The 26,324-nt window shown below is 66.7% G+C and overlaps 21 non-coding genes across 21 annotated transcripts; all 21 read right to left on the bottom strand.

Annotated features, from left to right (window-relative positions):
• Window positions 1–530: 530 nt before the first annotated feature.
• Window positions 531–602, bottom strand: TRNAD-GUC (transfer RNA aspartic acid (anticodon GUC)). Its single transcript has one exon. It is a non-coding gene; the product is annotated as a tRNA-Asp (tRNA).
• Window positions 603–1,791: 1,189 nt separating this feature from the next.
• Window positions 1,792–1,863, bottom strand: TRNAD-GUC (transfer RNA aspartic acid (anticodon GUC)). Its single transcript has one exon. It is a non-coding gene; the product is annotated as a tRNA-Asp (tRNA).
• A 1,189-nt stretch (window positions 1,864–3,052) lies between these two features.
• On the bottom strand, window positions 3,053–3,124 carry TRNAD-GUC (transfer RNA aspartic acid (anticodon GUC)). The gene has a single exon. It is a non-coding gene; the product is annotated as a tRNA-Asp (tRNA).
• Window positions 3,125–4,316: 1,192 nt separating this feature from the next.
• On the bottom strand, window positions 4,317–4,388 carry TRNAD-GUC (transfer RNA aspartic acid (anticodon GUC)). Its single transcript has one exon. It is a non-coding gene; the product is annotated as a tRNA-Asp (tRNA).
• A 1,182-nt stretch (window positions 4,389–5,570) lies between these two features.
• TRNAD-GUC (transfer RNA aspartic acid (anticodon GUC)) lies at window positions 5,571–5,642 on the bottom strand. The gene has a single exon. It is a non-coding gene; the product is annotated as a tRNA-Asp (tRNA).
• Window positions 5,643–6,831: 1,189 nt separating this feature from the next.
• On the bottom strand, window positions 6,832–6,903 carry TRNAD-GUC (transfer RNA aspartic acid (anticodon GUC)). The gene has a single exon. It is a non-coding gene; the product is annotated as a tRNA-Asp (tRNA).
• Window positions 6,904–8,082: 1,179 nt separating this feature from the next.
• TRNAD-GUC (transfer RNA aspartic acid (anticodon GUC)) lies at window positions 8,083–8,154 on the bottom strand. The gene has a single exon. It is a non-coding gene; the product is annotated as a tRNA-Asp (tRNA).
• A 1,179-nt stretch (window positions 8,155–9,333) lies between these two features.
• TRNAD-GUC (transfer RNA aspartic acid (anticodon GUC)) lies at window positions 9,334–9,405 on the bottom strand. The gene has a single exon. It is a non-coding gene; the product is annotated as a tRNA-Asp (tRNA).
• A 1,182-nt stretch (window positions 9,406–10,587) lies between these two features.
• TRNAD-GUC (transfer RNA aspartic acid (anticodon GUC)) lies at window positions 10,588–10,659 on the bottom strand. The gene has a single exon. It is a non-coding gene; the product is annotated as a tRNA-Asp (tRNA).
• Window positions 10,660–11,846: 1,187 nt separating this feature from the next.
• TRNAD-GUC (transfer RNA aspartic acid (anticodon GUC)) lies at window positions 11,847–11,918 on the bottom strand. The gene has a single exon. It is a non-coding gene; the product is annotated as a tRNA-Asp (tRNA).
• A 1,189-nt stretch (window positions 11,919–13,107) lies between these two features.
• TRNAD-GUC (transfer RNA aspartic acid (anticodon GUC)) lies at window positions 13,108–13,179 on the bottom strand. The gene has a single exon. It is a non-coding gene; the product is annotated as a tRNA-Asp (tRNA).
• A 1,187-nt stretch (window positions 13,180–14,366) lies between these two features.
• Window positions 14,367–14,438, bottom strand: TRNAD-GUC (transfer RNA aspartic acid (anticodon GUC)). Its single transcript has one exon. It is a non-coding gene; the product is annotated as a tRNA-Asp (tRNA).
• A 1,187-nt stretch (window positions 14,439–15,625) lies between these two features.
• On the bottom strand, window positions 15,626–15,697 carry TRNAD-GUC (transfer RNA aspartic acid (anticodon GUC)). The gene has a single exon. It is a non-coding gene; the product is annotated as a tRNA-Asp (tRNA).
• Window positions 15,698–16,894: 1,197 nt separating this feature from the next.
• Window positions 16,895–16,966, bottom strand: TRNAD-GUC (transfer RNA aspartic acid (anticodon GUC)). Its single transcript has one exon. It is a non-coding gene; the product is annotated as a tRNA-Asp (tRNA).
• Window positions 16,967–18,163: 1,197 nt separating this feature from the next.
• Window positions 18,164–18,235, bottom strand: TRNAD-GUC (transfer RNA aspartic acid (anticodon GUC)). The gene has a single exon. It is a non-coding gene; the product is annotated as a tRNA-Asp (tRNA).
• Window positions 18,236–19,427: 1,192 nt separating this feature from the next.
• TRNAD-GUC (transfer RNA aspartic acid (anticodon GUC)) lies at window positions 19,428–19,499 on the bottom strand. The gene has a single exon. It is a non-coding gene; the product is annotated as a tRNA-Asp (tRNA).
• A 1,194-nt stretch (window positions 19,500–20,693) lies between these two features.
• On the bottom strand, window positions 20,694–20,765 carry TRNAD-GUC (transfer RNA aspartic acid (anticodon GUC)). Its single transcript has one exon. It is a non-coding gene; the product is annotated as a tRNA-Asp (tRNA).
• Window positions 20,766–21,944: 1,179 nt separating this feature from the next.
• On the bottom strand, window positions 21,945–22,016 carry TRNAD-GUC (transfer RNA aspartic acid (anticodon GUC)). Its single transcript has one exon. It is a non-coding gene; the product is annotated as a tRNA-Asp (tRNA).
• A 1,194-nt stretch (window positions 22,017–23,210) lies between these two features.
• TRNAD-GUC (transfer RNA aspartic acid (anticodon GUC)) lies at window positions 23,211–23,282 on the bottom strand. The gene has a single exon. It is a non-coding gene; the product is annotated as a tRNA-Asp (tRNA).
• A 1,192-nt stretch (window positions 23,283–24,474) lies between these two features.
• On the bottom strand, window positions 24,475–24,546 carry TRNAD-GUC (transfer RNA aspartic acid (anticodon GUC)). Its single transcript has one exon. It is a non-coding gene; the product is annotated as a tRNA-Asp (tRNA).
• A 1,184-nt stretch (window positions 24,547–25,730) lies between these two features.
• Window positions 25,731–25,802, bottom strand: TRNAD-GUC (transfer RNA aspartic acid (anticodon GUC)). Its single transcript has one exon. It is a non-coding gene; the product is annotated as a tRNA-Asp (tRNA).
• Window positions 25,803–26,324: the final 522 nt, after the last annotated feature.

The following is a 26,324-nucleotide window of genomic DNA, read 5'->3' as shown; positions in this document are numbered from 1 at the left end:
TCGCAGTCCAGCCGCGGCCACAGCGCAAAGTACTAACCGGCGTACCATCACGGCCCTCGCCTGCGCACCCCCCCGGCAGCTGAGCGAGAGAGCCTCAGCTCTGCGCTCACACAAAGGCCGCCTCCCTCACCCAGCCCGGGGGAAGAGTTCGCAGGCCTTCCCGTGACGCTCCCCCTCAACATCATTCTCAAAGGAAAAAAGAGCGGAGGCCGGCCTGCTGCCGCTCCGCGTTTCTCTCTCCCTCGCCACCCCCTTCGGCTGGGCCGTTGTCCTCATGCCCTGGGCCAGAGTCTTTCCCTCTGCGCTTCACCGCCAGGTCTCGCAGTGAGGCTTTCCCGAGGGCAAGCCGGAGCCGGTGCCTTTGCAGGGTGCTCGTCTCTCTGACGGTAGAAATCACCCGGCCGGGGCGGGAGTGCTGCTTGCCGTACTGGGAGGAGAAGGGCCCAGGCCAGAGTCTGCTTGCCAGGCCGGTTGCATTGCTGTCTCTCTCCCTGCAAAAGGCTGACGGCGGCACCACCACCAGCAGCGGCCTCCCCGTCGGGGAATTGAACCCCGGTCTCCCGCGTGACAGGCGGGGATACTCACCACTATACTAACGAGGAAAGGAACGGGGCCTCCTGCTCCGGCCTCTTCCCTCACACCAGATATCTACTCTCTACCCGCCTCTCCGCCCCGCCCCGCCCCGCCCCGCCGCCCACAGCACCGGCCGCGCTGGGCAACACCAGCGCTGCTTCACTTTGACTTCCAAAACACCTTGGCTGCACGCACCAATAGCCCTCTCCGTCTTCTCGCACGCTCGCTCTGTGGGGAAGGCCATTCGAGGGGGACTCCGCTCCTCCCGCCAAGCCTCATCGGCACCTTCCTCCTCCTCGCCCAAGCCCTGCTTTCTGCCCTCCCCCTTCCTCACATCCCACGCTCCTCAAACTCACGCCGTCCCACACTCGGCCACGGGAGCCCTTGCCGTTCCAAGCCCTTCCTCGGGCGGGGCTGCAGCCCCTCAGGCCCGCACGGCCTTCCCTGCCGCGCCCGCTGGATGCCCAGTCCAAGCACAGCGCTTTCCGGGAGGGAAGGAGCTGCTCACGGACTCTGGCAACAGCCAGAAGGCCTCTGGCTCTCCTTCCCGAGGATCTACTCCACTCCCTGTCCCTTCCCACGCCCGAGACAGGGACAGCTGCTGGCTCGCCGTGCACACCGGGGCCAGCAGGCCGAGCCGGGGCCCGCCGCACTCAAGATCCCTCGCCAAAAAAGCCCCTGCCGTGACTCGCAGTCCAGCCGCGGCCACAGCGCAAAGTACTAACCGGCGTACCATCACGGCCCTCGCCTGCGCACCCCCCCGGCAGCTGAGCGAGAGAGCCTCAGCTCTGCGCTCACACAAAGGCCGCCTCCCTCACCCAGCCCGGGGGAAGAGTTCGCAGGCCTTCCCGTGACGCTCCCCCTCAACATCATTCTCAAAGGAAAAAAGAGCGGAGGCCGGCCTGCTGCCGCTCCGCGTTTCTCTCTCCCTCGCCACCCCCTTCGGCTGGGCCGTTGTCCTCATGCCCTGGGCCAGAGTCTTTCCCTCTGCGCTTCACCGCCAGGTCTCGCAGTGAGGCTTTCCCGAGGGCAAGCCGGAGCCGGTGCCTTTGCAGGGTGCTCGTCTCTCTGACGGTAGAAATCACCCGGCCGGGGCGGGAGTGCTGCTTGCCGTACTGGGAGGAGAAGGGCCCAGGCCAGAGTCTGCTTGCCAGGCCGGTTGCATTGCTGTCTCTCTCCCTGCAAAAGGCTGACGGCGGCACCACCACCAGCAGCGGCCTCCCCGTCGGGGAATTGAACCCCGGTCTCCCGCGTGACAGGCGGGGATACTCACCACTATACTAACGAGGAAAGGAACGGGGCCTCCTGCTCCGGCCTCTTCCCTCACACCAGATATCTACTCTCTACCCGCCTCTCCGCCCCGCCCCGCCCCGCCCCGCCGCCCACAGCACCGGCCGCGCTGGGCAACACCAGCGCTGCTTCACTTTGACTTCCAAAACACCTTGGCTGCACGCACCAATAGCCCTCTCCGTCTTCTCGCACGCTCGCTCTGTGGGGAAGGCCATTCGAGGGGGACTCCGCTCCTCCCGCCAAGCCTCATCGGCACCTTCCTCCTCCTCGCCCAAGCCCTGCTTTCTGCCCTCCCCCTTCCTCACATCCCACGCTCCTCAAACTCACGCCGTCCCACACTCGGCCACGGGAGCCCTTGCCGTTCCAAGCCCTTCCTCGGGCGGGGCTGCAGCCCCTCAGGCCCGCACGGCCTTCCCTGCCGCGCCCGCTGGACGCCCAGTCCAAGCACAGCGCTTTCCGGGAGGGAAGGAGCTGCTCACGGACTCTGGCAACAGCCAGAAGGCCCCTGGCTCTCCTTCCCGAGGATCTACTCCACTCCCTGTCCCTTCCCACGCCCGAGACAGGGACAGCTGCTGGCTCGCCGTGCACACCGGGGCCAGCAGGCCGAGCCGGGGCCCGCCGCACTCAAGATCCCTCGCCAAAAAAGCCCCTGCCGTGACTCGCAGTCCAGCCGCGGCCACAGCGCAAAGTACTAACCGGCGTACCATCACGGCCCTCGCCTGCGCACCCCCCCGGCAGCTGAGCGAGAGAGCCTCAGCTCTGCGCTCACACAAAGGCCGCCTCCCTCACCCAGCCCGGGGGAAGAGTTCGCAGGCCTTCCCGTGACGCTCCCCCTCAACATCATTCTCAAAGGAAAAAAGAGCGGAGGCCGGCCTGCTGCCGCTCCGCGTTTCTCTCTCCCTCGCCACCCCCTTCGGCTGGGCCGTTGTCCTCATGCCCTGGGCCAGAGTCTTTCCCTCTGCGCTTCACCGCCAGGTCTCGCAGTGAGGCTTTCCCGAGGGCAAGCCGGAGCCGGTGCCTTTGCAGGGTGCTCGTCTCTCTGACGGTAGAAATCACCCGGCCGGGGCGGGAGTGCTGCTTGCCGTACTGGGAGGAGAAGGGCCCAGGCCAGAGTCTGCTTGCCAGGCCGGTTGCATTGCTGTCTCTCTCCCTGCAAAAGGTTGACGGCGGCACCACCACCAGCAGCGGCCTCCCCGTCGGGGAATTGAACCCCGGTCTCCCGCGTGACAGGCGGGGATACTCACCACTATACTAACGAGGAAAGGAACGGGGCCTCCTGCTCCGGCCTCTTCCCTCACACCAGATATCTACTCTCTACCCGCCTCTCCGCCCCGCCCCGCCCCGCCCCGCCGCCCACAGCACCGGCCGCGCTGGGCAACACCAGCGCTTCTTCACTTTGACTTCCAAAACACCTTGGCTGCACGCACCAATAGCCCTCTCCGTCTTCTCGCACGCTCGCTCTGTGGGGAAGGCCATTCGAGGGGGACTCCGCTCCTCCCGCCAAGCCTCATCGGCACCTTCCTCCTCCTCGCCCAAGCCCTGCTTTCTGCCCTCCCCCTTCCTCACATCCCACGCTCCTCAAACTCACGCCGTCCCACACTCGGCCACGGGAGCCCTTGCCGTTCCAAGCCCTTCCTCGGGCGGGGCTGCAGCCCCTCAGGCCCGCACGGCCTTCCCTGCCGCGCCCGCTGGACGCCCAGTCCAAGCACAGCGCTTTCCGGGAGGGAAGGAGCTGCTCACGGACTCTGGCAACAGCCAGAAGGCCCCTGGCTCTCCTTCCCGAGGATCTACTCCACTCCCTGTCCCTTCCCACGCCCGAGACAGGGACAGCTGCTGGCTCGCCGTGCACACCGGGGCCAGCAGGCCGAGCCGGGGCCCGCCGCACTCAAGATCCCTCGCCAAAAAAGCCCCTGCCGTGACTCGCAGTCCAGCCGCGGCCACAGCGCAAAGTACTAACCGGCGTACCATCACGGCCCTCGCCTGCGCACCCCCCCGGCAGCTGAGCGAGAGAGCCTCAGCTCTGCGCTCACACAAAGGCCGCCTCCCTCACCCAGCCCGGGGGAAGAGTTCGCAGGCCTTCCCGTGACGCTCCCCCTCAACATCATTCTCAAAGGAAAAAAGAGCGGAGGCCGGCCTGCTGCCGCTCCGCGTTTCTCTCTCCCTCGCCACCCCCTTCGGCTGGGCCGTTGTCCTCATGCCCTGGGCCAGAGTCTTTCCCTCTGCCCTTCACCGCCAGGTCTCGCAGTGAGGCTTTCCCGAGGGCAAGCCGGAGCCGGTGCCTTTGCAGGGTGCTCGTCTCTCTGACAGTAGAAATCACCCGGCCGGGGCGGGAGTGCTGCTTGCCGTACTGGGAGGAGAAGGGCCCAGGCCAGAGTCTGCTTGCCAGGCCGGTTGCATTGCTGTCTCTCTCCCTGCAAAAGGCTGACGGCGGCACCACCACCACCAGCAGCGGCCTCCCCGTCGGGGAATTGAACCCCGGTCTCCCGCGTGACAGGCGGGGATACTCACCACTATACTAACGAGGAAAGGAACGGGGCCTCCTGCTCCGGCCTCTTCCCTCACACCAGATATCTACTCTCTACCCGCCACTCCGCCCCGCCCCGCCGCCCACAGCACCGGCCGCGCTGGGCAACACCAGCGCTTCTTCACTTTGACTTCCAAAACACCTTGGCTGCACGCACCAATAGCCCTCTCCGTCTTCTCGCACGCTCGCTCTGTGGGGAAGGCCATTCGAGGGGGACTCCGCTCCTCCCGCCAAGCCTCATCGGCACCTTCCTCCTCCTCGCCCAAGCCCTGCTTTCTGCCCTCCCCCTTCCTCACATCCCACGCTCCTCAAACTCACGCCGTCCCACACTCGGCCACGGGAGCCCTTGCCGTTCCAAGCCCTTCCTCGGGCGGGGCTGCAGCCCCTCAGGCCCGCACGGCCTTCCCTGCCGCGCCCGCTGGACGCCCAGTCCAAGCACAGCGCTTTCCGGGAGGGAAGGAGCTGCTCACGGACTCTGGCAACAGCCAGAAGGCCCCTGGCTCTCCTTCCCGAGGATCTACTCCACTCCCTGTCCCTTCCCACGCCCGAGACAGGGACAGCTGCTGGCTCGCCGTGCACACCGGGGCCAGCAGGCCGAGCCGGGGCCCGCCGCACTCAAGATCCCTCGCCAAAAAAGCCCCTGCCGTGACTCGCAGTCCAGCCGCGGCCACAGCGCAAAGTACTAACCGGCGTACCATCACGGCCCTCGCCTGCGCACCCCCCCGGCAGCTGAGCGAGAGAGCCTCAGCTCTGCGCTCACACAAAGGCCGCCTCCCTCACCCAGCCCGGGGGAAGAGTTCGCAGGCCTTCCCGTGACGCTCCCCCTCAACATCATTCTCAAAGGAAAAAAGAGCGGAGGCCGGCCTGCTGCCGCTCCGCGTTTCTCTCTCCCTCGCCACCCCCTTCGGCTGGGCCGTTGTCCTCATGCCCTGGGCCAGAGTCTTTCCCTCTGCGCTTCACCGCCAGGTCTCGCAGTGAGGCTTTCCCGAGGGCAAGCCGGAGCCGGTGCCTTTGCAGGGTGCTCGTCTCTCTGAGGGTAGAAATCACCCGGCCGGGGCGGGAGTGCTGCTTGCCGTACTGGGAGGAGAAGGGCCCAGGCCAGAGTCTGCTTGCCAGGCCGGTTGCATTGCTGTCTCTCTCCCTGCAAAAGGCTGACGGCGGCACCACCACCACCAGCAGCGGCCTCCCCGTCGGGGAATTGAACCCCGGTCTCCCGCGTGACAGGCGGGGATACTCACCACTATACTAACGAGGAAAGGAACGGGGCCTCCTGCTCCGGCCTCTTCCCTCACACCAGATATCTACTCTCTACCCGCCTCTCCGCCCCGCCCCGCCCCGCCCCGCCGCCCACAGCACCGGCCGCGCTGGGCAACACCAGCGCTGCTTCACTTTGACTTCCAAAACACCTTGGCTGCACGCACCAATAGCCCTCTCCGTCTTCTCGCACGCTCGCTCTGTGGGGAAGGCCATTCGAGGGGGACTCCGCTCCTCCCGCCAAGCCTCATCGGCACCTTCCTCCTCCTCGCCCAAGCCCTGCTTTCTGCCCTCCCCCTTCCTCACATCCCACGCTCCTCAAACTCACGCCGTCCCACACTCGGCCACGGGAGCCCTTGCCGTTCCAAGCCCTTCCTCGGGCGGGGCTGCAGCCCCTCAGGCCCGCACGGCCTTCCCTGCCGCGCCCGCTGGACGCCCAGTCCAAGCACAGCGCTTTCCGGGAGGGAAGGAGCTGCTCACGGACTCTGGCAACAGCCAGAAGGCCCCTGGCTCTCCTTCCCGAGGATCTACTCCACTCCCTGTCCCTTCCCACGCCCGAGACAGGGACAGCTGCTGGCTCGCCGTGCACACCGGGGCCAGCAGGCCGAGCCGGGGCCCGCCGCACTCAAGATCCCTCGCCAAAAAAGCCCCTGCCGTGACTCGCAGTCCAGCCGCGGCCACAGCGCAAAGTACTAACCGGCGTACCATCACGGCCCTCGCCTGCGCACCCCCCCGGCAGCTGAGCGAGAGAGCCTCAGCTCTGCGCTCACACAAAGGCCGCCTCCCTCACCCAGCCCGGGGGAAGAGTTCGCAGGCCTTCCCGTGACGCTCCCCCTCAACATCATTCTCAAAGGAAAAAAGAGCGGAGGCCGGCCTGCTGCCGCTCCGCGTTTCTCTCTCCCTCGCCACCCCCTTCGGCTGGGCCGTTGTCCTCATGCCCTGGGCCAGAGTCTTTCCCTCTGCGCTTCACCGCCAGGTCTCGCAGTGAGGCTTTCCCGAGGGCAAGCCGGAGCCGGTGCCTTTGCAGGGTGCTCGTCTCTCTGACGGTAGAAATCACCCGGCCGGGGCGGGAGTGCTGCTTGCCGTACTGGGAGGAGAAGGGCCCAGGCCAGAGTCTGCTTGCCAGGCCGGTTGCATTGCTGTCTCTCTCCCTGCAAAAGGCTGACGGCGGCACCACCACCAGCAGCGGCCTCCCCGTCGGGGAATTGAACCCCGGTCTCCCGCGTGACAGGCGGGGATACTCACCACTATACTAACGAGGAAAGGAACGGGGCCTCCTGCTCCGGCCTCTTCCCTCACACCAGATATCTACTCTCTACCCGCCACTCCGCCCCGCCCCGCCGCCCACAGCACCGGCCGCGCTGGGCAACACCAGCGCTTCTTCACTTTGACTTCCAAAACACCTTGGCTGCACGCACCAATAGCCCTCTCCGTCTTCTCGCACGCTCGCTCTGTGGGGAAGGCCATTCGAGGGGGACTCCGCTCCTCCCGCCAAGCCTCATCGGCACCTTCCTCCTCCTCGCCCAAGCCCTGCTTTCTGCCCTCCCCCTTCCTCACATCCCACGCTCCTCAAACTCACGCCGTCCCACACTCGGCCACGGGAGCCCTTGCCGTTCCAAGCCCTTCCTCGGGCGGGGCTGCAGCCCCTCAGGCCCGCACGGCCTTCCCTGCCGCGCCCGCTGGACGCCCAGTCCAAGCACAGCGCTTTCCGGGAGGGAAGGAGCTGCTCACGGACTCTGGCAACAGCCAGAAGGCCCCTGGCTCTCCTTCCCGAGGATCTACTCCACTCCCTGTCCCTTCCCACGCCCGAGACAGGGACAGCTGCTGGCTCGCCGTGCACACCGGGGCCAGCAGGCCGAGCCGGGGCCCGCCGCACTCAAGATCCCTCGCCAAAAAAGCCCCTGCCGTGACTCGCAGTCCAGCCGCGGCCACAGCGCAAAGTACTAACCGGCGTACCATCACGGCCCTCGCCTGCGCACCCCCCCGGCAGCTGAGCGAGAGAGCCTCAGCTCTGCGCTCACACAAAGGCCGCCTCCCTCACCCAGCCCGGGGGAAGAGTTCGCAGGCCTTCCCGTGACGCTCCCCCTCAACATCATTCTCAAAGGAAAAAAGAGCGGAGGCCGGCCTGCTGCCGCTCCGCGTTTCTCTCTCCCTCGCCACCCCCTTCGGCTGGGCCGTTGTCCTCATGCCCTGGGCCAGAGTCTTTCCCTCTGCGCTTCACCGCCAGGTCTCGCAGTGAGGCTTTCCCGAGGGCAAGCCGGAGCCGGTGCCTTTGCAGGGTGCTCGTCTCTCTGACGGTAGAAATCACCCGGCCGGGGCGGGAGTGCTGCTTGCCGTACTGGGAGGAGAAGGGCCCAGGCCAGAGTCTGCTTGCCAGGCCGGTTGCATTGCTGTCTCTCTCCCTGCAAAAGGCTGACGGCGGCACCACCACCAGCAGCGGCCTCCCCGTCGGGGAATTGAACCCCGGTCTCCCGCGTGACAGGCGGGGATACTCACCACTATACTAACGAGGAAAGGAACGGGGCCGCCTGCTCCGGCCTCTTCCCTCACACCAGATATCTACTCTCTACCCGCCACTCCGCCCCGCCCCGCCGCCCACAGCACCGGCCGCGCTGGGCAACACCAGCGCTTCTTCACTTTGACTTCCAAAACACCTTGGCTGCACGCACCAATAGCCCTCTCCGTCTTCTCGCACGCTCGCTCTGTGGGGAAGGCCATTCGAGGGGGACTCCGCTCCTCCCGCCAAGCCTCATCGGCACCTTCCTCCTCCTCGCCCAAGCCCTGCTTTCTGCCCTCCCCCTTCCTCACATCCCACGCTCCTCAAACTCACGCCGTCCCACACTCGGCCACGGGAGCCCTTGCCGTTCCAAGCCCTTCCTCGGGCGGGGCTGCAGCCCCTCAGGCCCGCACGGCCTTCCCTGCCGCGCCCGCTGGACGCCCAGTCCAAGCACAGCGCTTTCCGGGAGGGAAGGAGCTGCTCACGGACTCTGGCAACAGCCAGAAGGCCCCTGGCTCTCCTTCCCGAGGATCTACTCCACTCCCTGTCCCTTCCCACGCCCGAGACAGGGACAGCTGCTGGCTCGCCGTGCACACCGGGGCCAGCAGGCCGAGCCGGGGCCCGCCGCACTCAAGATCCCTCGCCAAAAAAGCCCCTGCCGTGACTCGCAGTCCAGCCGCGGCCACAGCGCAAAGTACTAACCGGCGTACCATCACGGCCCTCGCCTGCGCACCCCCCCGGCAGCTGAGCGAGAGAGCCTCAGCTCTGCGCTCACACAAAGGCCGCCTCCCTCACCCAGCCCGGGGGAAGAGTTCGCAGGCCTTCCCGTGACGCTCCCCCTCAACATCATTCTCAAAGGAAAAAAGAGCGGAGGCCGGCCTGCTGCCGCTCCGCGTTTCTCTCTCCCTCGCCACCCCCTTCGGCTGGGCCGTTGTCCTCATGCCCTGGGCCAGAGTCTTTCCCTCTGCGCTTCACCGCCAGGTCTCGCAGTGAGGCTTTCCCGAGGGCAAGCCGGAGCCGGTGCCTTTGCAGGGTGCTCGTCTCTCTGACGGTAGAAATCACCCGGCCGGGGCGGGAGTGCTGCTTGCCGTACTGGGAGGAGAAGGGCCCAGGCCAGAGTCTGCTTGCCAGGCCGGTTGCATTGCTGTCTCTCTCCCTGCAAAAGGCTGACGGCGGCACCACCACCAGCAGCGGCCTCCCCGTTGGGGAATTGAACCCCGGTCTCCCGCGTGACAGGCGGGGATACTCACCACTATACTAACGAGGAAAGGAACGGGGCCTCCTGCTCCGGCCTCTTCCCTCACACCAGATATCTACTCTCTACCCGCCACTCCGCCCCGCCCCGCCGCCCACAGCACCGGCCGCGCTGGGCAACACCAGCGCTTCTTCACTTTGACTTCCAAAACACCTTGGCTGCACGCACCAATAGCCCTCTCCGTCTTCTCGCACGCTCGCTCTGTGGGGAAGGCCATTCGAGGGGGACTCCGCTCCTCCCGCCAAGCCTCATCGGCACCTTCCTCCTCCTCGCCCAAGCCCTGCTTTCTGCCCTCCCCCTTCCTCACATCCCACGCTCCTCAAACTCACGCCGTCCCACACTCGGCCACGGGAGCCCTTGCCGTTCCAAGCCCTTCCTCGGGCGGGGCTGCAGCCCCTCAGGCCCGCACGGCCTTCCCTGCCGCGCCCGCTGGACGCCCAGTCCAAGCACAGCGCTTTCCGGGAGGGAAGGAGCTGCTCACGGACTCTGGCAACAGCCAGAAGGCCCCTGGCTCTCCTTCCCGAGGATCTACTCCACTCCCTGTCCCTTCCCACGCCCGAGACAGGGACAGCTGCTGGCTCGCCGTGCACACCGGGGCCAGCAGGCCGAGCCGGGGCCCGCCGCACTCAAGATCCCTCGCCAAAAAAGCCCCTGCCGTGACTCGCAGTCCAGCCGCGGCCACAGCGCAAAGTACTAACCGGCGTACCATCACGGCCCTCGCCTGCGCACCCCCCCGGCAGCTGAGCGAGAGAGCCTCAGCTCTGCGCTCACACAAAGGCCGCCTCCCTCACCCAGCCCGGGGGAAGAGTTCGCAGGCCTTCCCGTGACGCTCCCCCTCAACATCATTCTCAAAGGAAAAAAGAGCGGAGGCCGGCCTGCTGCCGCTCCGCGTTTCTCTCTCCCTCGCCACCCCCTTCGGCTGGGCCGTTGTCCTCATGCCCTGGGCCAGAGTCTTTCCCTCTGTGCTTCACCGCCAGGTCTCGCAGTGAGGCTTTCCCGAGGGCAAGCCGGAGCCGGTGCCTTTGCAGGGTGCTCGTCTCTCTGACGGTAGAAATCACCCGGCCGGGGCGGGAGTGCTGCTTGCCGTACTGGGAGGAGAAGGGCCCAGGCCAGAGTCTGCTTGCCAGGCCGGTTGCATTGCTGTCTCTCTCCCTGCAAAAGGCTGACAGCGGCACCACCACCACCAGCAGCGGCCTCCCCGTCGGGGAATTGAACCCCGGTCTCCCGCGTGACAGGCGGGGATACTCACCACTATACTAACGAGGAAAGGAACGGGGCCCTCTGCTCCGGCCTCTTCCCTCACACCAGATATCTACTCTCTACCCGCCACTCCGCCCCGCCCCGCCCCGCCGCCCACAGCACCGGCCGCGCTGGGCAACACCAGCGCTTCTTCACTTTGACTTCCAAAACACCTTGGCTGCACGCACCAATAGCCCTCTCCGTCTTCTCGCACGCTCGCTCTGTGGGGAAGGCCATTCGAGGGGGACTCCGCTCCTCCCGCCAAGCCTCATCGGCACCTTCCTCCTCCTCGCCCAAGCCCTGATTTCTGCCCTCCCCCTTCCTCACATCCCACGCTCCTCAAACTCACGCCGTCCCACACTCGGCCACGGGAGCCCTTGCCGTTCCAAGCCCTTCCTCGGGCGGGGCTGCAGCCCCTCAGGCCCGCACGGCCTTCCCTGCCGCGCCCGCTGGACGCCCAGTCCAAGCACAGCGCTTTCCGGGAGGGAAGGAGCTGCTCACGGACTCTGGCAACAGCCAGAAGGCCCCTGGCTCTCCTTCCCGAGGATCTACTCCACTCCCTGTCCCTTCCCACGCCCGAGACAGGGACAGCTGCTGGCTCGCCGTGCACACCGGGGCCAGCAGGCCGAGCCGGGGCCCGCCGCACTCAAGATCCCTCGCCAAAAAAGCCCCTGCCGTGACTCGCAGTCCAGCCGCGGCCACAGCGCAAAGTACTAACCGGCGTACCATCACGGCCCTCGCCTGCGCACCCCCCCGGCAGCTGAGCGAGAGAGCCTCAGCTCTGCGCTCACACAAAGGCCGCCTCCCTCACCCAGCCCGGGGGAAGAGTTCGCAGGCCTTCCCGTGACGCTCCCCCTCAACATCATTCTCAAAGGAAAAAAGAGCGGAGGCCGGCCTGCTGCCGCTCCGCGTTTCTCTCTCCCTCGCCACCCCCTTCGGCTGGGCCGTTGTCCTCATGCCCTGGGCCAGAGTCTTTCCCTCTGCGCTTCACCGCCAGGTCTCGCAGTGAGGCTTTCCCGAGGGCAAGCCGGAGCCGGTGCCTTTGCAGGGTGCTCGTCTCTCTGAGGGTAGAAATCACCCGGCCGGGGCGGGAGTGCTGCTTGCCGTACTGGGAGGAGAAGGGCCCAGGCCAGAGTCTGCTTGCCAGGCCGGTTGCATTGCTGTCTCTCTCCCTGCAAAAGGCTGACGGCGGCACCACCACCACCAGCAGCGGCCTCCCCGTCGGGGAATTGAACCCCGGTCTCCCGCGTGACAGGCGGGGATACTCACCACTATACTAACGAGGAAAGGAACGGGGCCTCCTGCTCCGGCCTCTTCCCTCACACCAGATATCTACTCTCTACCCGCCTCTCCGCCCCGCCCCGCCCCGCCCCGCCGCCCACAGCACCGGCCGCGCTGGGCAACACCAGCGCTGCTTCACTTTGACTTCCAAAACACCTTGGCTGCACGCACCAATAGCCCTCTCCGTCTTCTCGCACGCTCGCTCTGTGGGGAAGGCCATTCGAGGGGGACTCCGCTCCTCCCGCCAAGCCTCATCGGCACCTTCCTCCTCCTCGCCCAAGCCCTGCTTTCTGCCCTCCCCCTTCCTCACATCCCACGCTCCTCAAACTCACGCCGTCCCACACTCGGCCACGGGAGCCCTTGCCGTTCCAAGCCCTTCCTCGGGCGGGGCTGCAGCCCCTCAGGCCCGCACGGCCTTCCCTGCCGCGCCCGCTGGACGCCCAGTCCAAGCACAGCGCTTTCCGGGAGGGAAGGAGCTGCTCACGGACTCTGGCAACAGCCAGAAGGCCTCTGGCTCTCCTTCCCGAGGATCTACTCCACTCCCTGTCCCTTCCCACGCCCGAGACAGGGACAGCTGCTGGCTCGCCGTGCACACCGGGGCCAGCAGGCCGAGCCGGGGCCCGCCGCACTCAAGATCCCTCGCCAAAAAAGCCCCTGCCGTGACTCGCAGTCCAGCCGCGGCCACAGCGCAAAGTACTAACCGGCGTACCATCACGGCCCTCGCCTGCGCACCCCCCCGGCAGCTGAGCGAGAGAGCCTCAGCTCTGCGCTCACACAAAGGCCGCCTCCCTCACCCAGCCCGGGGGAAGAGTTCGCAGGCCTTCCCGTGACGCTCCCCCTCAACATCATTCTCAAAGGAAAAAAGAGCGGAGGCCGGCCTGCTGCCGCTCCGCGTTTCTCTCTCCCTCGCCACCCCCTTCGGCTGGGCCGTTGTCCTCATGCCCTGGGCCAGAGTCTTTCCCTCTGCGCTTCACCGCCAGGTCTCGCAGTGAGGCTTTCCCGAGGGCAAGCCGGAGCCGGTGCCTTTGCAGGGTGCTCGTCTCTCTGAGGGTAGAAATCACCCGGCCGGGGCGGGAGTGCTGCTTGCCGTACTGGGAGGAGAAGGGCCCAGGCCAGAGTCTGCTTGCCAGGCCGGTTGCATTGCTGTCTCTCTCCCTGCAAAAGGCTGACGGCGGCACCACCACCAGCAGCGGCCTCCCCGTCGGGGAATTGAACCCCGGTCTCCCGCGTGACAGGCGGGGATACTCACCACTATACTAACGAGGAAAGGAACGGGGCCTCCTGCTCCGGCCTCTTCCCTCACACCAGATATCTACTCTCTACCCGCCACTCCGCCCCGCCCCGCCCCGCCGCCCACAGCACCGGCCGCGCTGGGCAACACCAGCGCTTCTTCACTTTGACTTCCAAAACACCTTGGCTGCACGCACCAATAGCCCTCTCCGTCTTCTCGCACGCTCGCTCTGTGGGGAAGGCCATTCGAGGGGGACTCCGCTCCTCCCGCCAAGCCTCATCGGCACCTTCCTCCTCCTCGCCCAAGCCCTGCTTTCTGCCCTCCCCCTTCCTCACATCCCACGCTCCTCAAACTCACGCCGTCCCACACTCGGCCACGGGAGCCCTTGCCGTTCCAAGCCCTTCCTCGGGCGGGGCTGCAGCCCCTCAGGCCCGCACGGCCTTCCCTGCCGCGCCCGCTGGACGCCCAGTCCAAGCACAGCGCTTTCCGGGAGGGAAGGAGCTGCTCACGGACTCTGGCAACAGCCAGAAGGCCCCTGGCTCTCCTTCCCGAGGATCTACTCCACTCCCTGTCCCTTCCCACGCCCGAGACAGGGACAGCTGCTGGCTCGCCGTGCACACCGGGGCCAGCAGGCCGAGCCGGGGCCCGCCGCACTCAAGATCCCTCGCCAAAAAAGCCCCTGCCGTGACTCGCAGTCCAGCCGCGGCCACAGCGCAAAGTACTAACCGGCGTACCATCACGGCCCTCGCCTGCGCACCCCCCCGGCAGCTGAGCGAGAGAGCCTCAGCTCTGCGCTCACACAAAGGCCGCCTCCCTCACCCAGCCCGGGGGAAGAGTTCGCAGGCCTTCCCGTGACGCTCCCCCTCAACATCATTCTCAAAGGAAAAAAGAGCGGAGGCCGGCCTGCTGCCGCTCCGCGTTTCTCTCTCCCTCGCCACCCCCTTCGGCTGGGCCGTTGTCCTCATGCCCTGGGCCAGAGTCTTTCCCTCTGCGCTTCACCGCCAGGTCTCGCAGTGAGGCTTTCCCGAGGGCAAGCCGGAGCCGGTGCCTTTGCAGGGTGCTCGTCTCTCTGACGGTAGAAATCACCCGGCCGGGGCGGGAGTGCTGCTTGCCGTACTGGGAGGAGAAGGGCCCAGGCCAGAGTCTGCTTGCCAGGCCGGTTGCATTGCTGTCTCTCTCCCTGCAAAAGGCTGACGGCGGCACCACCACCACCAGCAGCGGCCTCCCCGTCGGGGAATTGAACCCCGGTCTCCCGCGTGACAGGCGGGGATACTCACCACTATACTAACGAGGAAAGGAACGGGGCCCTCTGCTCCGGCCTCTTCCCTCACACCAGATATCTACTCTCTACCCGCCACTCCGCCCCGCCCCGCCCCGCCGCCCACAGCACCGGCCGCGCTGGGCAACACCAGCGCTTCTTCACTTTGACTTCCAAAACACCTTGGCTGCACGCACCAATAGCCCTCTCCGTCTTCTCGCACGCTCGCTCTGTGGGGAAGGCCATTCGAGGGGGACTCCGCTCCTCCCGCCAAGCCTCATCGGCACCTTCCTCCTCCTCGCCCAAGCCCTGCTTTCTGCCCTCCCCCTTCCTCACATCCCACGCTCCTCAAACTCACGCCGTCCCACACTCGGCCACGGGAGCCCTTGCCGTTCCAAGCCCTTCCTCGGGCGGGGCTGCAGCCCCTCAGGCCCGCACGGCCTTCCCTGCCGCGCCCGCTGGACGCCCAGTCCAAGCACAGCGCTTTCCGGGAGGGAAGGAGCTGCTCACGGACTCTGGCAACAGCCAGAAGGCCCCTGGCTCTCCTTCCCGAGGATCTACTCCACTCCCTGTCCCTTCCCACGCCCGAGACAGGGACAGCTGCTGGCTCGCCGTGCACACCGGGGCCAGCAGGCCGAGCCGGGGCCCGCCGCACTCAAGATCCCTCGCCAAAAAAGCCCCTGCCGTGACTCGCAGTCCAGCCGCGGCCACAGCGCAAAGTACTAACCGGCGTACCATCACGGCCCTCGCCTGCGCACCCCCCCGGCAGCTGAGCGAGAGAGCCTCAGCTCTGCGCTCACACAAAGGCCGCCTCCCTCACCCAGCCCGGGGGAAGAGTTCGCAGGCCTTCCCGTGACGCTCCCCCTCAACATCATTCTCAAAGGAAAAAAGAGCGGAGGCCGGCCTGCTGCCGCTCCGCGTTTCTCTCTCCCTCGCCACCCCCTTCGGCTGGGCCGTTGTCCTCATGCCCTGGGCCAGAGTCTTTCCCTCTGCGCTTCACCGCCAGGTCTCGCAGTGAGGCTTTCCCGAGGGCGAGCCGGAGCCGGTGCCTTTGCAGGGTGCTCGTCTCTCTGACGGTAGAAATCACCCGGCCGGGGCGGGAGTGCTGCTTGCCGTACTGGGAGGAGAAGGGCCCAGGCCAGAGTCTGCTTGCCAGGCCGGTTGCATTGCTGTCTCTCTCCCTGCAAAAGGCTGACGGCAGCACCACCACCACCAGCAGCGGCCTCCCCGTCGGGGAATTGAACCCCGGTCTCCCGCGTGACAGGCGGGGATACTCACCACTATACTAACGAGGAAAGGAACGGGGCCTCCTGCTCCGGCCTCTTCCCTCACACCAGATATCTACTCTCTACCCGCCACTCCGCCCCGCCCCGCCCCGCCCCGCCCCGCCGCCCACAGCACCGGCCGCGCTGGGCAACACCAGCGCTTCTTCACTTTGACTTCCAAAACACCTTGGCTGCACGCACCAATAGCCCTCTCCGTCTTCTCGCACGCTCGCTCTGTGGGGAAGGCCATTCGAGGGGGACTCCGCTCCTCCCGCCAAGCCTCATCGGCACCTTCCTCCTCCTCGCCCAAGCCCTGCTTTCTGCCCTCCCCCTTCCTCACATCCCACGCTCCTCAAACTCACGCCGTCCCACACTCGGCCACGGGAGCCCTTGCCGTTCCAAGCCCTTCCTCGGGCGGGGCTGCAGCCCCTCAGGCCCGCACGGCCTTCCCTGCCGCGCCCGCTGGACGCCCAGTCCAAGCACAGCGCTTTCCGGGAGGGAAGGAGCTGCTCACGGACTCTGGCAACAGCCAGAAGGCCCCTGGCTCTCCTTCCCGAGGATCTACTCCACTCCCTGTCCCTTCCCACGCCCGAGACAGGGACAGCTGCTGGCTCGCCGTGCACACCGGGGCCAGCAGGCCGAGCCGGGGCCCGCCGCACTCAAGATCCCTCGCCAAAAAAGCCCCTGCCGTGACTCGCAGTCCAGCCGCGGCCACAGCGCAAAGTACTAACCGGCGTACCATCACGGCCCTCGCCTGCGCACCCCCCCGGCAGCTGAGCGAGAGAGCCTCAGCTCTGCGCTCACACAAAGGCCGCCTCCCTCACCCAGCCCGGGGGAAGAGTTCGCAGGCCTTCCCGTGACGCTCCCCCTCAACATCATTCTCAAAGGAAAAAAGAGCGGAGGCCGGCCTGCTGCCGCTCCGCGTTTCTCTCTCCCTCGCCACCCCCTTCGGCTGGGCCGTTGTCCTCATGCCCTGGGCCAGAGTCTTTCCCTCTGCGCTTCACCGCCAGGTCTCGCAGTGAGGCTTTCCCGAGGGCGAGCCGGAGCCGGTGCCTTTGCAGGGTGCTCGTCTCTCTGACGGTAGAAATCACCCGGCCGGGGCGGGAGTGCTGCTTGCCGTACTGGGAGGAGAAGGGCCCAGGCCAGAGTCTGCTTGCCAGGCCGGTTGCATTGCTGTCTCTCTCCCTGCAAAAGGCTGACGGCAGCACCACCACCACCAGCAGCGGCCTCCCCGTCGGGGAATTGAACCCCGGTCTCCCGCGTGACAGGCGGGGATACTCACCACTATACTAACGAGGAAAGGAACGGGGCCTCCTGCTCCGGCCTCTTCCCTCACACCAGATATCTACTCTCTACCCGCCACTCCGCCCCGCCCCGCCCCGCCCCGCCCCGCCGCCCACAGCACCGGCCGCGCTGGGCAACACCAGCGCTTCTTCACTTTGACTTCCAAAACACCTTGGCTGCACGCACCAATAGCCCTCTCCGTCTTCTCGCACGCTCGCTCTGTGGGGAAGGCCATTCGAGGGGGACTCCGCTCCTCCCGCCAAGCCTCATCGGCACCTTCCTCCTCCTCGCCCAAGCCCTGCTTTCTGCCCTCCCCCTTCCTCACATCCCACGCTCCTCAAACTCACGCCGTCCCACACTCGGCCACGGGAGCCCTTGCCGTTCCAAGCCCTTCCTCGGGCGGGGCTGCAGCCCCTCAGGCCCGCACGGCCTTCCCTGCCGCGCCCGCTGGACGCCCAGTCCAAGCACAGCGCTTTCCGGGAGGGAAGGAGCTGCTCACGGACTCTGGCAACAGCCAGAAGGCCCCTGGCTCTCCTTCCCGAGGATCTACTCCACTCCCTGTCCCTTCCCACGCCCGAGACAGGGACAGCTGCTGGCTCGCCGTGCACACCGGGGCCAGCAGGCCGAGCCGGGGCCCGCCGCACTCAAGATCCCTCGCCAAAAAAGCCCCTGCCGTGACTCGCAGTCCAGCCGCGGCCACAGCGCAAAGTACTAACCGGCGTACCATCACGGCCCTCGCCTGCGCACCCCCCCGGCAGCTGAGCGAGAGAGCCTCAGCTCTGCGCTCACACAAAGGCCGCCTCCCTCACCCAGCCCGGGGGAAGAGTTCGCAGGCCTTCCCGTGACGCTCCCCCTCAACATCATTCTCAAAGGAAAAAAGAGCGGAGGCCGGCCTGCTGCCGCTCCGCGTTTCTCTCTCCCTCGCCACCCCCTTCGGCTGGGCCGTTGTCCTCATGCCCTGGGCCAGAGTCTTTCCCTCTGCGCTTCACCGCCAGGTCTCGCAGTGAGGCTTTCCCGAGGGCAAGCCGGAGCCGGTGCCTTTGCAGGGTGCTCGTCTCTCTGAGGGTAGAAATCACCCGGCCGGGGCGGGAGTGCTGCTTGCCGTACTGGGAGGAGAAGGGCCCAGGCCAGAGTCTGCTTGCCAGGCCGGTTGCATTGCTGTCTCTCTCCCTGCAAAAGGCTGACGGCGGCACCACCACCACCAGCAGCGGCCTCCCCGTCGGGGAATTGAACCCCGGTCTCCCGCGTGACAGGCGGGGATACTCACCACTATACTAACGAGGAAAGGAACGGGGCCTCCTGCTCCGGCCTCTTCCCTCACACCAGATATCTACTCTCTACCCGCCTCTCCGCCCCGCCCCGCCCCGCCCCGCCGCCCACAGCACCGGCCGCGCTGGGCAACACCAGCGCTGCTTCACTTTGACTTCCAAAACACCTTGGCTGCACGCACCAATAGCCCTCTCCGTCTTCTCGCACGCTCGCTCTGTGGGGAAGGCCATTCGAGGGGGACTCCGCTCCTCCCGCCAAGCCTCATCGGCACCTTCCTCCTCCTCGCCCAAGCCCTGCTTTCTGCCCTCCCCCTTCCTCACATCCCACGCTCCTCAAACTCACGCCGTCCCACACTCGGCCACGGGAGCCCTTGCCGTTCCAAGCCCTTCCTCGGGCGGGGCTGCAGCCCCTCAGGCCCGCACGGCCTTCCCTGCCGCGCCCGCTGGACGCCCAGTCCAAGCACAGCGCTTTCCGGGAGGGAAGGAGCTGCTCACGGACTCTGGCAACAGCCAGAAGGCCCCTGGCTCTCCTTCCCGAGGATCTACTCCACTCCCTGTCCCTTCCCACGCCCGAGACAGGGACAGCTGCTGGCTCGCCGTGCACACCGGGGCCAGCAGGCCGAGCCGGGGCCCGCCGCACTCAAGATCCCTCGCCAAAAAAGCCCCTGCCGTGACTCGCAGTCCAGCCGCGGCCACAGCGCAAAGTACTAACCGGCGTACCATCACGGCCCTCGCCTGCGCACCCCCCCGGCAGCTGAGCGAGAGAGCCTCAGCTCTGCGCTCACACAAAGGCCGCCTCCCTCACCCAGCCCGGGGGAAGAGTTCGCAGGCCTTCCCGTGACGCTCCCCCTCAACATCATTCTCAAAGGAAAAAAGAGCGGAGGCCGGCCTGCTGCCGCTCCGCGTTTCTCTCTCCCTCGCCACCCCCTTCGGCTGGGCCGTTGTCCTCATGCCCTGGGCCAGAGTCTTTCCCTCTGCGCTTCACCGCCAGGTCTCGCAGTGAGGCTTTCCCGAGGGCGAGCCGGAGCCGGTGCCTTTGCAGGGTGCTCGTCTCTCTGACGGTAGAAATCACCCGGCCGGGGCGGGAGTGCTGCTTGCCGTACTGGGAGGAGAAGGGCCCAGGCCAGAGTCTGCTTGCCAGGCCGGTTGCATTGCTGTCTCTCTCCCTGCAAAAGGCTGACGGCGGCACCACCACCACCAGCAGCGGCCTCCCCGTCGGGGAATTGAACCCCGGTCTCCCGCGTGACAGGCGGGGATACTCACCACTATACTAACGAGGAAAGGAACGGGGCCTCCTGCTCCGGCCTCTTCCCTCACACCAGATATCTACTCTCTACCCGCCACTCCGCCCCGCCCCGCCCCGCCCCGCCCCGCCGCCCACAGCACCGGCCGCGCTGGGCAACACCAGCGCTTCTTCACTTTGACTTCCAAAACACCTTGGCTGCACGCACCAATAGCCCTCTCCGTCTTCTCGCACGCTCGCTCTGTGGGGAAGGCCATTCGAGGGGGACTCCGCTCCTCCCGCCAAGCCTCATCGGCACCTTCCTCCTCCTCGCCCAAGCCCTGCTTTCTGCCCTCCCCCTTCCTCACATCCCACGCTCCTCAAACTCACGCCGTCCCACACTCGGCCACGGGAGCCCTTGCCGTTCCAAGCCCTTCCTCGGGCGGGGCTGCAGCCCCTCAGGCCCGCACGGCCTTCCCTGCCGCGCCCGCTGGACGCCCAGTCCAAGCACAGCGCTTTCCGGGAGGGAAGGAGCTGCTCACGGACTCTGGCAACAGCCAGAAGGCCCCTGGCTCTCCTTCCCGAGGATCTACTCCACTCCCTGTCCCTTCCCACGCCCGAGACAGGGACAGCTGCTGGCTCGCCGTGCACACCGGGGCCAGCAGGCCGAGCCGGGGCCCGCCGCACTCAAGATCCCTCGCCAAAAAAGCCCCTGCCGTGACTCGCAGTCCAGCCGCGGCCACAGCGCAAAGTACTAACCGGCGTACCATCACGGCCCTCGCCTGCGCACCCCCCCGGCAGCTGAGCGAGAGAGCCTCAGCTCTGCGCTCACACAAAGGCCGCCTCCCTCACCCAGCCCGGGGGAAGAGTTCGCAGGCCTTCCCGTGACGCTCCCCCTCAACATCATTCTCAAAGGAAAAAAGAGCGGAGGCCGGCCTGCTGCCGCTCCGCGTTTCTCTCTCCCTCGCCACCCCCTTCGGCTGGGCCGTTGTCCTCATGCCCTGGGCCAGAGTCTTTCCCTCTGCGCTTCACCGCCAGGTCTCGCAGTGAGGCTTTCCCGAGGGCAAGCCGGAGCCGGTGCCTTTGCAGGGTGCTCGTCTCTCTGACGGTAGAAATCACCCGGCCGGGGCGGGAGTGCTGCTTGCCGTACTGGGAGGAGAAGGGCCCAGGCCAGAGTCTGCTTGCCAGGCCGGTTGCATTGCTGTCTCTCTCCCTGCAAAAGGCTGACGGCGGCACCACCACCAGCAGCGGCCTCCCCGTTGGGGAATTGAACCCCGGTCTCCCGCGTGACAGGCGGGGATACTCACCACTATACTAACGAGGAAAGGAACGGGGCCTCCTGCTCCGGCCTCTTCCCTCACACCAGATATCTACTCTCTACCCGCCACTCCGCCCCGCCCCGCCGCCCACAGCACCGGCCGCGCTGGGCAACACCAGCGCTTCTTCACTTTGACTTCCAAAACACCTTGGCTGCACGCACCAATAGCCCTCTCCGTCTTCTCGCACGCTCGCTCTGTGGGGAAGGCCATTCGAGGGGGACTCCGCTCCTCCCGCCAAGCCTCATCGGCACCTTCCTCCTCCTCGCCCAAGCCCTGCTTTCTGCCCTCCCCCTTCCTCACATCCCACGCTCCTCAAACTCACGCCGTCCCACACTCGGCCACGGGAGCCCTTGCCGTTCCAAGCCCTTCCTCGGGCGGGGCTGCAGCCCCTCAGGCCCGCACGGCCTTCCCTGCCGCGCCCGCTGGACGCCCAGTCCAAGCACAGCGCTTTCCGGGAGGGAAGGAGCTGCTCACGGACTCTGGCAACAGCCAGAAGGCCCCTGGCTCTCCTTCCCGAGGATCTACTCCACTCCCTGTCCCTTCCCACGCCCGAGACAGGGACAGCTGCTGGCTCGCCGTGCACACCGGGGCCAGCAGGCCGAGCCGGGGCCCGCCGCACTCAAGATCCCTCGCCAAAAAAGCCCCTGCCGTGACTCGCAGTCCAGCCGCGGCCACAGCGCAAAGTACTAACCGGCGTACCATCACGGCCCTCGCCTGCGCACCCCCCCGGCAGCTGAGCGAGAGAGCCTCAGCTCTGCGCTCACACAAAGGCCGCCTCCCTCACCCAGCCCGGGGGAAGAGTTCGCAGGCCTTCCCGTGACGCTCCCCCTCAACATCATTCTCAAAGGAAAAAAGAGCGGAGGCCGGCCTGCTGCCGCTCCGCGTTTCTCTCTCCCTCGCCACCCCCTTCGGCTGGGCCGTTGTCCTCATGCCCTGGGCCAGAGTCTTTCCCTCTGCGCTTCACCGCCAGGTCTCGCAGTGAGGCTTTCCCGAGGGCAAGCCGGAGCCGGTGCCTTTGCAGGGTGCTCGTCTCTCTGACGGTAGAAATCACCCGGCCGGGGCGGGAGTGCTGCTTGCCGTACTGGGAGGAGAAGGGCCCAGGCCAGAGTCTGCTTGCCAGGCCGGTTGCATTGCTGTCTCTCTCCCTGCAAAAGGCTGACGGCGACACCACCACCAGCAGCGGCCTCCCCGTCGGGGAATTGAACCCCGGTCTCCCGCGTGACAGGCGGGGATACTCACCACTATACTAACGAGGAAAGGAACGGGGCCTCCTGCTCTGGCCTCTTCCCTCACACCAGATATCTACTCTCTACCCGCCACTCCGCCCCGCCCCGCCCCGCCCCGCCCCGCCGCCCACAGCACCGGCCGCGCTGGGCAACACCAGCGCTTCTTCACTTTGACTTCCAAAACACCTTGGCTGCACGCACCAATAGCCCTCTCCGTCTTCTCGCACGCTCGCTCTGTGGGGAAGGCCATTCGAGGGGGACTCCGCTCCTCCCGCCAAGCCTCATCGGCACCTTCCTCCTCCTCGCCCAAGCCCTGCTTTCTGCCCTCCCCCTTCCTCACATCCCACGCTCCTCAAACTCACGCCGTCCCACACTCGGCCACGGGAGCCCTTGCCGTTCCAAGCCCTTCCTCGGGCGGGGCTGCAGCCCCTCAGGCCCGCACGGCCTTCCCTGCCGCGCCCGCTGGACGCCCAGTCCAAGCACAGCGCTTTCCGGGAGGGAAGGAGCTGCTCACGGACTCTGGCAACAGCCAGAAGGCCCCTGGCTCTCCTTCCCGAGGATCTACTCCACTCCCTGTCCCTTCCCACGCCCGAGACAGGGACAGCTGCTGGCTCGCCGTGCACACCGGGGCCAGCAGGCCGAGCCGGGGCCCGCCGCACTCAAGATCCCTCGCCAAAAAAGCCCCTGCCGTGACTCGCAGTCCAGCCGCGGCCACAGCGCAAAGTACTAACCGGCGTACCATCACGGCCCTCGCCTGCGCACCCCCCCGGCAGCTGAGCGAGAGAGCCTCAGCTCTGCGCTCACACAAAGGCCGCCTCCCTCACCCAGCCCGGGGGAAGAGTTCGCAGGCCTTCCCGTGACGCTCCCCCTCAACATCATTCTCAAAGGAAAAAAGAGCGGAGGCCGGCCTGCTGCCGCTCCGCGTTTCTCTCTCCCTCGCCACCCCCTTCGGCTGGGCCGTTGTCCTCATGCCCTGGGCCAGAGTCTTTCCCTCTGCGCTTCACCGCCAGGTCTCGCAGTGAGGCTTTCCCGAGGGCAAGCCGGAGCCGGTGCCTTTGCAGGGTGCTCGTCTCTCTGAGGGTAGAAATCACCCGGCCGGGGCGGGAGTGCTGCTTGCCGTACTGGGAGGAGAAGGGCCCAGGCCAGAGTCTGCTTGCCAGGCCGGTTGCATTGCTGTCTCTCTCCCTGCAAAAGGCTGACGGCGGCACCACCACCAGCAGCGGCCTCCCCGTCGGGGAATTGAACCCCGGTCTCCCGCGTGACAGGCGGGGATACTCACCACTATACTAACGAGGAAAGGAACGGGGCCTCCTGCTCCGGCCTCTTCCCTCACACCAGATATCTACTCTCTACCCGCCTCTCCGCCCCGCCCCGCCCCGCCCCGCCGCCCACAGCACCGGCCGCGCTGGGCAACACCAGCGCTGCTTCACTTTGACTTCCAAAACACCTTGGCTGCACGCACCAATAGCCCTCTCCGTCTTCTCGCACGCTCGCTCTGTGGGGAAGGCCATTCGAGGGGGACTCCGCTCCTCCCGCCAAGCCTCATCGGCACCTTCCTCCTCCTCGCCCAAGCCCTGCTTTCTGCCCTCCCCCTTCCTCACATCCCACGCTCCTCAAACTCACGCCGTCCCACACTCGGCCACGGGAGCCCTTGCCGTTCCAAGCCCTTCCTCGGGCGGGGCTGCAGCCCCTCAGGCCCGCACGGCCTTCCCTGCCGCGCCCGCTGGACGCCCAGTCCAAGCACAGCGCTTTCCGGGAGGGAAGGAGCTGCTCACGGACTCTGGCAACAGCCAGAAGGCCCCTGGCTCTCCTTCCCGAGGATCTACTCCACTCCCTGTCCCTTCCCACGCCCGAGACAGGGACAGCTGCTGGCTCGCCGTGCACACCGGGGCCAGCAGGCCGAGCCGGGGCCCGCCGCACTCAAGATCCCTCGCCAAAAAAGCCCCTGCCGTGACTCGCAGTCCAGCCGCGGCCACAGCGCAAAGTACTAACCGGCGTACCATCACGGCCCTCGCCTGCGCACCCCCCCGGCAGCTGAGCGAGAGAGCCTCAGCTCTGCGCTCACACAAAGGCCGCCTCCCTCACCCAGCCCGGGGGAAGAGTTCGCAGGCCTTCCCGTGACGCTCCCCCTCAACATCATTCTCAAAGGAAAAAAGAGCGGAGGCCGGCCTGCTGCCGCTCCGCGTTTCTCTCTCCCTCGCCACCCCCTTCGGCTGGGCCGTTGTCCTCATGCCCTGGGCCAGAGTCTTTCCCTCTGCGCTTCACCGCCAGGTCTCGCAGTGAGGCTTTCCCGAGGGCGAGCCGGAGCCGGTGCCTTTGCAGGGTGCTCGTCTCTCTGACGGTAGAAATCACCCGGCCGGGGCGGGAGTGCTGCTTGCCGTACTGGGAGGAGAAGGGCCCAGGCCAGAGTCTGCTTGCCAGGCCGGTTGCATTGCTGTCTCTCTCCCTGCAAAAGGCTGACGGCGGCACCACCACCACCAGCAGCGGCCTCCCCGTCGGGGAATTGAACCCCGGTCTCCCGCGTGACAGGCGGGGATACTCACCACTATACTAACGAGGAAAGGAACGGGGCCTCCTGCTCCGGCCTCTTCCCTCACACCAGATATCTACTCTCTACCCGCCACTCCGCCCCGCCCCGCCCCGCCGCCCACAGCACCGGCCGCGCTGGGCAACACCAGCGCTTCTTCACTTTGACTTCCAAAACACCTTGGCTGCACGCACCAATAGCCCTCTCCGTCTTCTCGCACGCTCGCTCTGTGGGGAAGGCCATTCGAGGGGGACTCCGCTCCTCCCGCCAAGCCTCATCGGCACCTTCCTCCTCCTCGCCCAAGCCCTGCTTTCTGCCCTCCCCCTTCCTCACATCCCACGCTCCTCAAACTCACGCCGTCCCACACTCGGCCACGGGAGCCCTTGCCGTTCCAAGCCCTTCCTCGGGCGGGGCTGCAGCCCCTCAGGCCCGCACGGCCTTCCCTGCCGCGCCCGCTGGACGCCCAGTCCAAGCACAGCGCTTTCCGGGAGGGAAGGAGCTGCTCACGGACTCTGGCAACAGCCAGAAGGCCCCTGGCTCTCCTTCCCGAGGATCTACTCCACTCCCTGTCCCTTCCCACGCCCGAGACAGGGACAGCTGCTGGCTCGCCGTGCACACCGGGGCCAGCAGGCCGAGCCGGGGCCCGCCGCACTCAAGATCCCTCGCCAAAAAAGCCCCTGCCGTGACTCGCAGTCCAGCCGCGGCCACAGCGCAAAGTACTAACCGGCGTACCATCACGGCCCTCGCCTGCGCACCCCCCCGGCAGCTGAGCGAGAGAGCCTCAGCTCTGCGCTCACACAAAGGCCGCCTCCCTCACCCAGCCCGGGGGAAGAGTTCGCAGGCCTTCCCGTGACGCTCCCCCTCAACATCATTCTCAAAGGAAAAAAGAGCGGAGGCCGGCCTGCTGCCGCTCCGCGTTTCTCTCTCCCTCGCCACCCCCTTCGGCTGGGCCGTTGTCCTCATGCCCTGGGCCAGAGTCTTTCCCTCTGCGCTTCACCGCCAGGTCTCGCAGTGAGGCTTTCCCGAGGGCAAGCCGGAGCCGGTGCCTTTGCAGGGTGCTCGTCTCTCTGACGGTAGAAATCACCCGGCCGGGGCGGGAGTGCTGCTTGCCGTACTGGGAGGAGAAGGGCCCAGGCCAGAGTCTGCTTGCCAGGCCGGTTGCATTGCTGTCTCTCTCCCTGCAAAAGGCTGACGGCGGCACCACCACCAGCAGCGGCCTCCCCGTCGGGGAATTGAACCCCGGTCTCCCGCGTGACAGGCGGGGATACTCACCACTATACTAACGAGGAAAGGAACGGGGCCTCCTGCTCCGGCCTCTTCCCTCACACCAGATATCTACTCTCTACCCGCCACTCCGCCCCGCCCCGCCGCCCACAGCACCGGCCGCGCTGGGCAACACCAGCGCTGCTTCACTTTGACTTCCAAAACACCTTGGCTGCACGCACCAATAGCCCTCTCCGTCTTCTCGCACGCTCGCTCTGTGGGGAAGGCCATTCGAGGGGGACTCCGCTCCTCCCGCCAAGCCTCATCGGCACCTTCCTCCTCCTCGCCCAAGCCCTGCTTTCTGCCCTCCCCCTTCCTCACATCCCACGCTCCTCAAACTCACGCCGTCCCACACTCGGCCACGGGAGCCCTTGCCGTTCCAAGCCCTTCCTCGGGCGGGGCTGCAGCCCCTCAGGCCCGCACGGCCTTCCCTGCCGCGCCCGCTGGACGCCCAGTCCAAGCACAGCGCTTTCCGGGAGGGAAGGAGCTGCTCACGGACTCTGGCAACAGCCAGAAGGCCCCTGGCTCTCCTTCCCGAGGATCTACTC

Source organism: Pelodiscus sinensis, chromosome 1 (genome assembly GCF_049634645.1).
Source record: "Pelodiscus sinensis isolate JC-2024 chromosome 1, ASM4963464v1, whole genome shotgun sequence".
NCBI lineage: Eukaryota > Metazoa > Chordata > Testudines > Trionychidae > Pelodiscus > Pelodiscus sinensis.
Note: the sequence above shows the minus strand (reverse complement) of the source record. Positions and strands in the feature narration are given on the sequence as shown.